Here is a 15160-nt window from a genome sequence, read left to right as displayed (position 1 = left end):
TGATTTAACTTATAAACAAATTCAACTTACAAATTTCCGGCTTGTAACCTGTTTGTAAGTATGGGACAGCCTGTAGTTTAGTACCTGAGCTGTTTACAGCTCGCAGCCACCTTTGACTGGTATTTGCCATTTCTGATTTGGTTAGTGAATGCCGTATACTTTGTGATCTTCTCCCAAAGAGAGTCTAATTTAAAAATGGCACACACCATCTTACATTACCAACTCATATGAATAGTCTGAAGAATAAATGTTACTGATGGGAAAACTAAGGAGTCCTCTTCCCTATAAATAGTAAGCTTACATGCAGGGCTGGATTTCTGGAAAGGCTTCTGCTACCCAAGGGGGCACCTGAACATAAAAAGGGGGTTTTACATGTGAAAGTAGTGGAGGCTAAAAATGGGGATCATCATATGAATAAGAGAAAGTAATTCCTAAGAGAGCTGTACATGTAAGAGAGGGGCTACAGTAGAAGGACGATACACATGGAAGTGGGGGCTGCACATGGAATGGGAGGGAGGCCGCTGCACATAAAAGGAGAGCCACAACATACTTGGCCTAGGGGCACAACAAGTATAAATCTGACCTTGCTTACAAGGGCAGGGCTCTCACCCTTCATGTGTTCTGGAATTTCTTATACATTTTATTTATTATGTTACTTTAATCACTGTAATTACCAATTCTGTATTGTGTACTAATTATGTATTTGGTATATATTGGTGTACACCATTGTCTGTATTGTTTTGTACTACATATTTCTTTATTACTTTGCACCGCTCCATGGAATATGTTGGAGAGCTTTATAAATCAATAATAATCATTAACTTAGTAACAAACAGAACGTTTGTTATGTGTGATTGTCTTGTAAATAATCTTTATTACACTGAGTTGTTGCTTTTTTTAGTTTGTTTTTTTTTTAGTTAGGATGTATGTTGATGCATCACCTCTACATCAGTTTCATGTTATGGAAAAGAGTATTAGGTTAGCGCTCATAGATAGTCTCTGTTATAAATGTATGTCCAAATTTGATGGTTTAACAATCAGCAGTTACATCAGCATGACATCATGAGGCTATGACCCCCCCCCCCCAACGTAGAGATAATCACCAGACTCTATGGCCAGAATGGGCCCGACTTCACCTTAGGGCTATAGGCCACCCCTCAGCCTCTCCAGGAGCCTCCACACCTCAACAGCGACCACTTCCGGTTTGCTCCATGGGTGGGTTCTTGCTGTGGCCTCCAACGGGGAAAAGAATGAAAGACGCTTCACATAGCGTAAAAGTGCTAAAGGGAATGGTCCCACGTTTACTTAAAAGTTAAAAACAAGGCTAAGCCTAAAGTGCAGTCATAGACAGACGGCTCCGTCATACTGGGGGATACCACGCAGCTATATGGGCTCACCAGGCCAGCTGCTGGAGCATTACCCCAGCTAACAACCCGAGAGAAGACGCCGCTAGATCAAACAGTATCAGCGCGTTGACCAATCACCGCGTCCGGTGACGTCAGATGTTGTGCCGGTCCATAGCTCCGCCCTACGCGTTTCGTCACTATGGCAACTCTTCAGGGGCTACGGAGCTAAGGGAGCAACGTGTTTATGAAGGCTAGCGTGTGCCCATAGAGCTGCTGTACCGCCCACTCCACGGCGCCGCTTACATCAGATGGCATAGTTTACAAAAAGCATAGAAGCAACAATAAGATATTAAAATGTAAGCAAATATATACGAAGCAAGATATGAGATTAAAGACTTCTTTTAAATTTCACCATTAATGGCTGCGCACTGCAACATTGCTAACAGCCACAAGATGGCAAACGTCTAAACAGCATTGCAAAGACCTGTTTGCATAGAATGCCATAAGGACAATCTGCCCTAGCCAGATTGCATATACTCCATAAACAAACAACTTGGATTGCATAATAATAAATGGCTTATATTGACCACAGACATTAATTTACATTAAACCCAATAGAGTTTCAAGGTCCACTTACACCCCATTACCCACCTCCCCACATCTCATTTCTCACAATGCAGCAATTCAGCTATTACTTGTATAACAATTAAGATCGATATTGATATTTAGTCCACCGGGTTCTAATACCCTCCAGTGATTTTGCACCTTCTGTACCCCACACAACCTCAATCCATCTGAACAAGAGCCATGATGAGTGGAGAAGTGTCTGGAGACACTATGCTGTTGGAATCCCTTTCCAATTTTATAAATATGTTCCCCCATCTTTTGTGAAGGGCTCTGGTGGTCTGCCCAATATATTGGAGTCCACAGCTACACCAGAGCAAATACACAACATATGGCATGTTGCAAGTGATAAATTCCCTTATTTTAAAGGTGACACCATTATTGGGGGATCTGACCAAGTTAGTTTTAACAGTATACCCCTCGCGACAGGCCCTGCAAGGGTAAAAATCTGCTGTCTGCCAAGGATTCTTCAAAGGTCGTGGGGGTCAACACAGCTTGGGGCCAGGAAATCTTTGAGATATTTAGCCCTCCTATAGATAAACTTTGGGCATCCGGGGATATGGGCCTTAAGTACTGGGTCCTCTTGCAGGATACCCCAGTGTTTTTTAAAGATAGCCTCAACCTGTCTGTACTGTCGGCTATACCCTGTTAAGAAGGAGAAGTCCATGTTATTATTGCTACGGGCCTGTGGTTGAAAAGTAAGGGCTCTATCCATTTCCCCAATTAAATCTCGCTGCTGATATACCATAGGTGGGTCATACCCCTTTTCAATAAACCTCTCAGCCAGTTTATCCGACTGAGAGTACTACGGTAATCGTCCAGATGGGAGCAGTTCCTCCGAATACGGAGGAACTGGCCCCTTGGAATCCCCCTGATCCAATTAGGGTGGTGGCAGCTCCTGACCGGAATGAAGCCATTTCGGTCAGTGTCTTTAAAATGGGTACGTGTCCACAAGTTAGAGCCTGTCCTATGGATCTCCAGATCCAGAAAGTCAAGACTACTAGTAGCTGTAAGTACAATTCCCACCTTGTTATCATTAAGTCTAGCAATATAATCATCAAAATCCTGCCTGGGGCGCCTCCACATGATCATCAGGTCATCGATGTAATGTGACCACTATAACACAGGCTGAGAGCATGGTCTGCTCAAGATCTCCTCCTCCCACACAGTCATGAAAATGTTGGCAAAAATACTGTAGGAGCGTACCCCGCGCCCATTGCGCAACTGCCCTTCTGCAGGTAGTACGCTCCTGCATGCCAAAAATAGTTGTGTGCTAAAGCAAAAGTCAGGAGGGTTAGGACAAAAATCACATTGTTCAGATTTCATATGTTTTTTCCAAATAGACACCCGCCGCCCTCAGTCTGTGATCGTGGGGTAAAATGGTGTAGAGGGACGACACGTCTGCCGTGCAGAGCAGTGTCTCCCCCGACACCCGCACCCCACGAAGGACCTGCAGGGCATGCTTAGTGTCTCTTAATAAATGCGGAATCAATGCCACCGCAGGCTGCAACATGTCATCGAGGTACTGCCCAAGTCGGTGTGTGACAGACCCCATCCCGCTAATAATCGGGCGACCGGGAGCGTCTGTCAAACGTTTGTGGATCTTCGGCGTCTGATAAATGACAGGTACACGCGATTCGCTAGGCAGTAAGTATTCATATTCCCTGTCATTTAAAAAAAACCCGCCCGAAGACCACCCTTGAGCAGTTCCCTCAATTCATCCAGATAACGCCTGGTCGGATCACCAGGTAGTTTGGCATAAGTATCTTGGTCCCCTATTAGTCGGTCCAATTCACCATTATATTGATCTCGATTAAGTACTACTACCCCCCCTTATTAGCTGGACGGACAACCGTTTATCCTCCAATAGTTCTTTAAGCTTGAGTTGTTCTTTAGTAAGAGTGCACCCACTAATGTTAAAAATTCCCTGTCCGGTTAGGTTCTTAGCCTTTTCTCTTCTCCCCCCTCGGCACCCTCTTCTGCTCTTCGCTTGTTTGCAGTTTTTGGGGAGGTCCCAGAGATGATCTCCAGATCGTCCCTGTACCATGGTTTTGGGTAATTCCAAAGAAAAGGGGGTTCCTCCTCCTGATGGTCAAGTGGGTGATATCTATTTGTTATTGGTATAAAGTAAGTGGGCTGTGGTCTACTCTGCGGTGGATAGCCTGGGTGAGGGGGCCATGAATGTCCCCTCTGTTGGGTATACAAATTGGTATTTTTCTTAGGATAGTTCATAGAATGATTGGACCTTGGTTGATACCCATAATCTAACCGGTGAGTGAATTTAGGCTTTAGGGACATTTTTCCATTCGGGAGTGTGTCGCTGGCCACCTGCTCCCTATGGCTGTCCACGCCCCTGGCCCCTCGGGGTGACAGGTAAAGGCTGTCTAGTGTCAACACCCCCTTCCATATGGATTGGAGGGGATCCGGGCTGGGGGTTCTCTCTATCCCGTTTCCTCACCTAAGCAAGGTGGTTTTTAAAAACCTCACAATCCTTAGCAAATTTTCTTTGTTTCTCCACAATGAGACTCTTTTCACTTTTTTTCAAAGTCTCATGTAAGGTTTTGATTTGTCTTTAAACTCATCAGAGGTTTTATATGGTTCTAACTGATTTTTTAGTTCCTCAATTTCTCCTCCCAACCTCTCAAGTCTCTTGGTTTTACGTTGAATTAATATCTCCATCGCTCCCAATCCACATTTAGTGAGATAGTTTTCCCACTCCTCATCGTTTTGGGAGTTACTCTCCCCATCATTGGCTTCAAATTCCCACCTAACAGTTTTTGGTACAATGCCTTTGCTGTGGTATCGTTTAAACATAGCTATGCCCCACCGCGTATTCAGTTCCTTGCCCATAATGTTTTGCAACTTCTTAAAATTTTGGTCAAGTAATCCCATGGCCTCTGTCTCACGGCCAAAGATGGCGTCTAAATCAATATACCTATAGGATCTAAACTCAAAGAGATCTACTGTGTGCCGCTATTATACCACAAACAGTTAAACAATAGACAAATGTATGTAAGCACTCACAAGGATGAATATACAATATGAATTTTACAGAGGCTAATAAACACCAGTCCAATAAACAGTGGAGCGCTCCTTAGCCATTTGTGATTAGCTTTAGAAAAGGAAAAGAGTATAAGGTTAGCGCTCATAGGTATTCTTTGACATACATAGTCTCTGTTATAAATGGATGTCCAAACTTGATGGTTTAAGCAGTTACATCAGCATGACAACATGTTTCATGCTATGTAAATTTTGAAGGGATGTATTTGAAACGATTAGTTAGAGCCTGTGAGGGAGCAAAGACACCAACCCCTACCTTCTTGCAGCCGAAGTTCTTTCAGACAGCTAAATGAGTCATCTCGTAATCCCCCACTAGTGATGGGCGAACAGTGTTCGCCACTGTTCGGGTTCGCCCGGATTTTGGCCTGTTCGGGTTCGGTTCGGCACCCCCGAACACCTCATGGTGTTCGGGATGGTGCTCGGCCACGCTGCCCGAACCCAAACAGGCCTTCTTTGTTCGGCCGAACACAGCCGTGTCCGGCCGAACATAGCCCCCTATAGGGTCCCAGCATAAAGGGAGGGGTCGGAAATGCCCCCCACCCCTCCCCGCTAAGCTCTCCCTTCTGCTGGACCCTATAAAATTAAATCTAAGTCCCCCGAAGGTACCTTGCAGGCTGGCAGGAGGAGGGCAGGAAGCGGGCAGCCGGAGAGCATAGGCGCTAGTACCATCTGGTACTTCCGCCCTCTCTCTGATGCACTTCCTGTTTACTTTTGTAAGTCGCGTCAAGAGACAGCAGGAGTACAGCGATGACGTGTACAAGGGTACGTGTCATCATGTAGATGACGTTCTGAGTTTAGTTTCAACCCTACTTAGCCTGAGTCATAAAATAGATTATTATTTATTATTACCGGTATTATTATTGATTTATAAAACGCCAACATATTCTGCGGCATTTTACAAAGTAAGAAACAAAAATGGGATACAAAATAATACAGACAGACCATGCTACATCATTCAATATACAAAACACATGCCTAGAGGTAGTGTGTTTTGGGGTATCTGGTAGGAGCACAACTTGGCCTTAGGCCAAAGGGGAGCTGGCTTAAGGTGGAGCATAAGCTTGACGGAAAAAGTGAGTTTTGAGGGCACGTTTAAAATATCAAAGGTTGGAGAGTGAAAGATGTGTTGTGGCAGGGGATTCCAGAGGAGGGGTGAAGCACGTGCAAAATCTTGTATATATGAATGTGAGGGGGTGATTCTAGAGGAGGACAAACGAAGGTCATATGCCTATCTGAGATTGTGATTGGGTTGGTATCTGGAAACTAGTGAGATGTATGAAGGAGAGAGATAGCGGAGAGCTTTGTAGGTTAGGGGTAAGAGTTTGAACTGGATCCTCTGGTTAATTGGTAGCCAATGAAGAGCTTGACAGAGGAGCAGCAGTTGATAATAGGAGTGTCTGTATCTGTCACATGCTAAAATGCTTGTGGTAAACAAAATAAACACCTTAGCTTGTGCGACAGCTGCATTCACATACTATCGATTGAATAAGCCCGTTTTTGGACCAGACAACAAAGTTAGTGCTTTCACAACGCCAAAGTAAGCCTGAGACTGAGACCAGGTGCGAGGCTGGGAGGAAACTGCATAGAGGTAGCAAAAATCAGGCGGTCATGGACAACAAATCCAGAACAAAGAACAGGGATAAATCTGGTCATCCTCAACAGGTTTCCAAAGAGGTACGTGGTTTAGAAATCAGAAGTTGAATAAAACCAAAGTGCTTTTGTAACATGATGTAACTATACACAGCTAGAAATCAAGAGAGTACAGACAACAGTGACCTAGAAATGTTACTCTGCTAGTCTGTTGCTGGGGAAAGTAAGACATACTGTTAGATCTTTCGCACAAGTTTGACATGAAGCCACTTTGATTCTGTTTATGCTATAGATGTATTTAGGTCAGGAGTCGGCAATACTTGTTGTGTTGAGGCCGCAGAAAATAGGGAAGAAAAGTGAACTTTCTATTCTCTTGCCTAATCTTGTGTTTTTTTTCACTGCATACGAACCAATCTGATTTTTAGAACACGTGCAGGCAGGGTGAGCTGGGAACACCCTGGAGAAAAACAGAAATCCAGAGACAATGGTAGCCCCAATGGTGCAGTATGTCACAGTAGTTAGTGAGTTGATAAAGTAAAAAATGGTACTCACAAAGGAAGGTTGCAGTTGGGCAACCAACCACTGTAGGCAGATGGAGATGCACAATCCCGACTCCACTCGGGTGTCCAGGTGGACTGAATGCAGTTTCTTTCTTAAAACAAAAGGTTCAAGATGGTGGTCAGGGTGATGTCACAACCCCAACCAACTAGACTACCCCTCCTGTAAAAGGTTGTGCGATACAAAGGGGGAAAGAGGTGCCCAAAATGTGATAAAACTGCATTAAATACAGCTAAAATGAAAAAAAAATTAGGTGGTTTACCTCAACGCGTTACCAAGTGCATAAAGTTTGTTGCTATTACTCAAATTTCAAGGGCCGGTTCTAGACTTTTTGCTGCCTGAGGTAAACTTGAGAGGATGCGCCCCCGATGTGGAATGATCGCACAGCACTCGACAATTTACTCTGCTTCATTTAATGTTCTCACATGACATGCTGCAGCTTAACCCAATAGCACACTGGCTGGCTGTGAGTCTGTGACAAACAAACTGCTCACCCTCAGCCGCTCCATTCCTCCTCAGTACAAAAATGCTGCCCCTGAAATCTCTGCGCCTGATGCAAATGTTTCACCTTGCTTCATGAGAGAACCGGCCCTTCGAATGTCTTCCTAGAGTTAGGCCACCTCATTTTTTTTTTCATTTTAGCTGCTTTTAACGCAGGCGCCTCTTTTCCCCTTTGATCTTTAGAAAGCATGCATTTTACTAATATTGATGCTGCTAAAAATAAAAAAAGATATTAAGATACAGAGTATAGTGTGCTATATGTGCTTGAGTATGACCATTTCTGATATAGTAAACAACTTTTTCTGGTCCCTTGGAGTCTACTATAAAGGGATTTTACTGTAATGGTAAACCACACAAACAGCTTGCAAGCGACCTATTGGTCGCGTTGCAAGCCTCAGACCGGGGCACTTCCTACTTCCTGCTTACAGGTCGCATGTACACAGACTCACTGTGGCCATCTTGTGGCCAAATAGTAAACTACACCCTAAAGTATTTTACAAATACAAATATATTGTATTACACAATAAATTAACTCATTACCTCCCACACTCCTCAATTTTTTTTTTTGTTATTAAAATAAATAAATAAATAAATACAATAAAAAAATAAACAAAATAGTTACCTTAGGGACTGAACTTTTTAAATATCTATGTCAAGAGGGTATAACACTGTTACTTTATAAACTACGGGCTTGTAATTAGGGATGGACGCAAAACTGAAAAAAATGCACCTTTATTTCCAAATAAAATATTGGCGCCAAAAATTGTGATAGGCACATAATTTAAACGGTTTTATAACCGGGACAAATACATTTCATGGGTTTTAATTACAGTAGCATGCATTATTTAAAAACTATAATGGCCGAAAGCTGAAAAATAATATTTTTCCCACATTTTTTCCTATTTTCCCATTAAAACACATTAAGAATAAAATCATTCTTGGCATAATGTCCCACCTAAAGAAAGCCTAATTGGTGGTGAAAAAAACAAGATATAGTTCATTTCATTGCGATAAGTAATAATAAAGTTATAGACGAATGAATGGATGGAGCGCTGAAAGGTGAAAATTGCTCTAGTGTTCAAGGGGTAAAACCCCTCAGAGGTGAAGTGGTTAAAGGGGGTGGAGACATTCAAAAGTAAAAACTAATTTTTTTCCAAAAAATAGTTAGTGCCCCAAATATAATATATGTAAACTTTGTTTTCTAAAATAGGTTCCTATATGTCCCTTTTTTTTCCTTTTACCTGGTCTGGGTGCCTTTGCCTAACTGGAACTGTGCAGTGCCAGTGAGAATTTTTTTTGTAGCTATAGTAACAAGCTTATGCAAATAACAGAATGCTTCCTATTTCGGAAAAGATAAGGACACTATAACCAGAACCTTTTGTTTAAGTGATGTTTGCTGTGGCAGGGACAGTAAAGGTGGCCATACATTTGTAGATTTGGCGGACAATCAACCATTTGATTTGATAATTATCAAAACAGAGAAAAATTGGTGCTACCAAAACCATGCCCAATTGGCGATGTGAGTAACTTCTGGCCAAAATTGGTCTCATGTATTGATTGGACATGCTGGAAAATCTCGGGCCAACATGCTCGAGATTTCCTCTTCCAGATCAAGTGGTTGCCAGGCCCATTTCACGTTGCAAACATGGGAGAGAAGTTTTGACAAAGCAGCAGACACCAGACAGGTAATGTATCAATGCGGGGGGGGGGGGGGGGGGGGGAGTTACATGCACATTAGGGGGGACAGTACAGTGCTGGCCGTAATGGAAAAAGCTACGCTTACGGATCATTACGTGTAATCTTACGCTATTACGCATTACGGAATTACGCTTACGGCGTAGACATTCAATTTCGGTACATGTCTGTATTACGCATAGCCCTTATGCAATTACGCGTAAGAATACCGTAATTCAGGTTGTTACGTTATAGGCTTACGCGTAAAATCCTACTAGCAATTCATGCGTAAGGTCATGCTGCCAAGCGGGAAAGTTGACGCATGGTTCAATGTTAGGTAGCCGCCGACTTTAAGGGTTAATAGCAAAGCCCCCTTAAGTGCTAAGAGCCTCAAATTTGGAGAATATATTAAGGAGATCAGGAGGAATAAGAGGAAAAATTTTTTTTTTCAAAAAGACCTTATAGTTTTTGAGAAAATCGATGTTAAAGTTTCAAAGGAAAAATATATACATTTAAAAACCCGCCGACTTTAACGGTTAATAGCAAAGCCTGCTTAAAATTTAGGAACACCAAATTCACAGGGTATATTAAGGGGATCAGTGGGAATAAGAGGAAACATTTTTTTTTCTAAAAGACCTTATAGTTTTTGAGAAAATCGATTTTTAAGTTTCAAGGGCAAAAATGTCTTTTAAATGCGGAAAATGTCAGTTTTTTTTGCACAGGTAACAATAGTGTTTTATTTTCATAGATTCCCCCAAGTGGGAAGAGTTTTACTTACTTCGTTCTGAGTGTGGGAAATATAAAAAAAAAACGACGTGGGGTCCCCCCTCCCAGACCTCTTTAACCCCTTGTCCCCCATGCAGACTGGGATAGCCAGAATGCGGAGCACCGGCCGCGTGGGGCTCCGCACCCTGACTATACCAGCCCGCATGGTCCATGGATTGGGGGGTCTCGGAAGGGGAGGGGCAGCCAAGCTTTTCCCTCCCCCTCCGAGCCCTTGTCCAATCCAAGGACAAGGGGCTCTTCTCCACCTCCGATGGGCGGTGGAGGTGGAGGCCGCGATTTCCTGGGGGGGGGGGTTCATGGTGGCATCTGGGAGTCCCCTTTAAAAAGGGGTCTCCCAGATGCCCACCCCCCCTCCCAGGAGAAATGAGTATAGAGGTACTTGTACCCCTTACCCATTTCCTTTAAGAGTTAAAAGTAAATAAACACACAAACACATAGAAAAAGTATTTTAATTGAACAAAAAACATAACCACGAAAAAAGTCCTTTAATATTCTTAATTAACCATTAATACTTACCTGTCCCTTTAAAAGCCAGTTCCCACACAATATCCTCGGAAATATACTAATCAGTTACAATGTAACAAAGTTGTTACAATGTAACAACTTTGTTACTTTGTAACACCACCGCACCCGACGTCACTCGCCGCTCACCCGCCGGCCGCCGCATACGCTCTAAGTCCCCGCCGGCTCCCGCCGTCCACACCTGTCACCCATATACATGCTGGCACCCATGGGTGCCAGCATGTATATAGGTGACATGTGGGAGAGGCGGGGACGGCAGCGGAGCCTTAGCATCCTGAACCCGAGAGAGCTCTGAGCTATATAGCTCAGAGCTCTCTAAAGCATCTTTGTATTTAGCTTCCAAGGAGCCCCATTGGTCCTTAGCAGACCAATGGGGTTCCTTCTGATTTGAAAAACTGACATTTTCCGCATTTAAAAGACATTTTTGCCCTTGAAACTTAAAAATCGATTTTCTCAAAAACTATAAGGTCTTTTTGAAAAAAATGTTTTTCCTCTTATTCCCACTGATCCCCTTAATATACCCTGTGAATTTGGTGTTCCTAAATTTTAAGCAGGCTTTGCTATTAACCGTTAAAGTCGGCGGGTTTTTAAATGTATATATTTTTCCTTTGAAACTTTAACATCGATTTTCTCAAAAACTATAAGGTCTTTTTGAAAAAAAAAAATTTCCTCTTATTCCTTCTGATCTCCTTAATATATTCTCCAAATTTGAGGCTCTTAGCACTTAAGGGGGCTTTGCTATTAACCCTTAAAGTCGGCGGCTTTTTTATATTATACGGGAGCGTAATATTACGCGATTACGGCAGACTGTGTAATTTAAATGGGAGTTTACTGTCTTACGCGTAATTTGTTACGCGTAATAACATAACCTACGGTCTACGCGTAATTAATTACGCGTAATACCGTAACCTTACACGTAATGCTTACGGTGCATTTGTAGTGAATTACGATGCGTAATTACGCTAATGCGTAATTTCGGCCCAGCACTGGGACAGTAGCCTGCTGAAATTGATCAAGAATCAGCCGAAGTTTAATGGTGGCCAAAAGATCTCTCCCCAATCAATTGATTGACTGCCAAAACCGCTACCTGTATGGGTACCTTATTGGATTTTTTTTTAATCTAGTATGGAGTTTCATTCCACTTAAATAGGTGAGAGTTTAAAAGATACTATTCATTATCCGCTTGTCACAACATTCCAGAGATACCATATTTCAGACCAGACTTCCCCCTAGAGTTGTGTAAATATTGTCCTTCTTTCAGGATAATTATCTCTGTTCTCGGCTGTGTACATACACCTCCCTGCAGACACACGTTACTGCTAGCACATCCTTACACATAATTTGCTACATTACAAGTGGTAATCACCCTCCACATATGGCACAGAGCGCTACCACATCACCAATTCCAGCGCTAAGCAAACGATCGGCGTAATGAGCAGACAAGTTCCCCGCCTCACAATTAGCCATCCATGTCTAGTCATGTACTTAAGGGCTTTGGCTGAAACTACAAAGGGATTTTGTATTAATAAAAGGAAAGAAATGAAAGAATTATATTTTAATCCAAAGAAATAAAAAAAATCCTTTCAGCATGACAGCCATGGAGAGCTGCAATTGTTAGAAATACTCTTCGTACTCTGCAGGTGGCACCTGGAGGTGAGAAAGCAACTTCCAAGAGCGAGGTATAAACTTCAGTAGTCTACAGCAGCCAATCAGCCAGCAGTAATGCTCTTAGCACTCCTTAAAGTGTAGGGAAAAAAGTTACTCAAAGTCACCTCAGGAGGAGAAAGCCTCTGAATATTCCAGAGGCTTCCTTGTTCTCCTCCACTGGCCCATCCAGTGCTGAGACCCCCCCCCAAAAAAACTAACTTGTTGACAGCTCGGGCATGCACAGTAGAGCAGCCCAACGTGGCTTTCTTTAGTAGAAGCCGAGCCCGATCGGGTCCCTGCAACTGCGCAGGCATGAGCTTCGGGGGGGGGGGGGGGGGTGTCTCATGGCTGGGGCTTCCCCCTCCCAAGGTTAAGAATTTGAATTTCAAATTGCTTGTAGCAAACCTCACGTTTGAATTAAAGTGAACCTGGGACGAAGGGATACAAGAAATGTATACATACCTGGGGCTTCCTCCAACCTCCTTCAGGCTGTTCGGTCTCTCATTGTCCACTTCTGCCTCTTGGATCCTCTGCTATGGCTCCTGGTATTCCGGACAGTTTGGGCGTAATGCGCATGCGCTGCCTGATCGCACGGAGAAACTGTGCCGACAGGCCCCAAATGGCCAAATTACCAGCAGCTGTTGCAGAGGATTCAGAAGGCAAAGGAGAACAGCAAGGGACTGATCAGGCTGAAGGGGGCTGGAGGAAGCCACAGGTATGTATACATTTCTTGTATCCCTTCATCTCAGGTACCCTATAAAGCACCAGAAGTGAGAGGGATATGGAGTCCACCATATTTATTTCCTTTTAACCAATGCAAATTGTCTAACTATCCTGCGGATCCTCTGCTTTACAACGTTTTGCCATAGACTCTTGTTAAATCATTAACAAGGAGATGGAGACAGGACTTTATTGTATGTTAAGCTGGACTGTAATTCTGAATTTAAAGAATAAAAATGTCCATTGTTAAAAGAACCAATGAGTGAGCAACAAGATCACAAATTTCCATATTGTATTAATGAAAATGAAAGGAGGAAAGGTGTATAGCTCTTGACTATGGCATTGCAGGCTCATCCCCGGTGCTCAGTAGTTTACCCTATGAGCCATTCACAATGCTGATAGGGCTGTAAAGCAACGGATGACATCTGGGAACCCTATGAGCCATTCACAATGCTGATAGGGCTGTAAAGCAACGGATGACATGTGGGAACTGAAAACGAGTTCTCGCTGCTCACAGCTGATGAGGTTCGATAAACAATTACATGCTCAGCAGCCCATAAAACATAATATGTGTGATCACCAGGCAATCCAACGACAAGAACCACAAGTGCTGGCAGGATGCTGGAGCCAACAAGACAACAGAAGATGAAAAGACTGACTGCCGATGTTAAATCAATACTCTGATCACTGTGTGACTCTCAGTACACTACGTAACCATATGTTGCTAAACTGGGTTCCATTGTACTTTTCTAGGAACTGTCTTGAGTGAGAAAAGACGGTCGGTACATCAACTGTATAAGACATGGATCTTCTTTTACATTCACAGCCGGCCTGATTTCATAAGTTTCTCGAAGACTCTAAAATGGAAACCGGTGTGAGGAGGCTACCCAGGAATATATAAGGTTTAATAACAGTTGAAAATGATGAGGAACCGGATTAATATAGCATACACATTTTTTGGGACACTAAAAGGCGATGCAGGTCTTCCCAGCTTCCTCAAATCAAAGATACCGTGTCTGTAGGTAGAAAACCACACACTTGGAGCACCTAGCCTATTTTTCATCTGAAGAAGCGGAGAAAGCCTGCAAAATGCAGCGTCTTCTAATGTCCAATTAATTTCTATTGTCCAAATCCCATTCCTCATCTGAGGTAAGATTGTTTATTTTAAAGAAAACCTGTAAGGTAAAAAAAAGAGAGAGTTTAACTTACCTGGGGCTTCTACCAGCCCCCTGCATACCTCCTGCGCCGGGGCAAAGCGATCCCCGGTCCCACGCCTCAGATCAGTTTCATACCGCCGACTTACAAGCCACTGCACTTGCCCGGCCCGCGCCTGTCCTCACTCCCGTTAACGATGCCGGGAGCATCCTGCACAGGAGCAGGGCGCTCACGGTGGTGAGGATGCAGTGGCCCACCGACTAACAAACCAAAACTGAGCCACGGCGGGGAACTGGTGTATCGTTTTGCCCCAGTGCGGGTACAGGACGTCAGCAGGGGGCCGGTAGACTCCCCAGGTAAGAAACTTTTTTTCTCCCCCGACCTTACAGGTCTCCTTTAAACTTTTTATGCTCCTGGGGGCATCTTTCCACCTATCCCAGTTATTTCCCCTGCTCAGGAGTTTCCTGGCAGCTTTTGTTTTTTACCTGCAGTAAAACATCACAAAGAAGACATCTGACCTTATCCACATTGAGATGTAGTTCTCCACATCCTCTTTACTGTGGTTACCGCCTAGCATCTAGCAACCCAGTTCTGTAAGTAGTATTTCTTTTATCCTTTATTTGTGGCTCCTGTAGTTCACCTATGGAAGTTTGACATTCCCCCTGCCCCCAGAAATCTCCCTACATCTGGTAACCCTATGCGTACTTAAAGGAAACCTGAGATGGGGCCAGTAGCTAGCAAATGGGGAGTCAGAAGAGGTATATTTGTATTTTTGTTTTTTGTTGTGGACCCATCCCAGGTACATTTTAAGCTACTGACGCACGTCACCTGCAAACGATATAAACTGCCGCTGCTGTTTTTCTCTCTCTGAATGAGCTATCCAGAAAAGAAGATTTACAGGGACAAAGGAAATGAGGAGAAAGCTTTAAGACCCGTGTGCAGCGCTAAGCAGAAGTAAATGTATCCCTTATCTGCTA

This window comes from Hyperolius riggenbachi, chromosome 2 (assembly GCF_040937935.1).
Source record: "Hyperolius riggenbachi isolate aHypRig1 chromosome 2, aHypRig1.pri, whole genome shotgun sequence".
NCBI classification, from domain to species: domain Eukaryota; kingdom Metazoa; phylum Chordata; class Amphibia; order Anura; family Hyperoliidae; genus Hyperolius; species Hyperolius riggenbachi.
Note: the sequence above shows the minus strand (reverse complement) of the source record.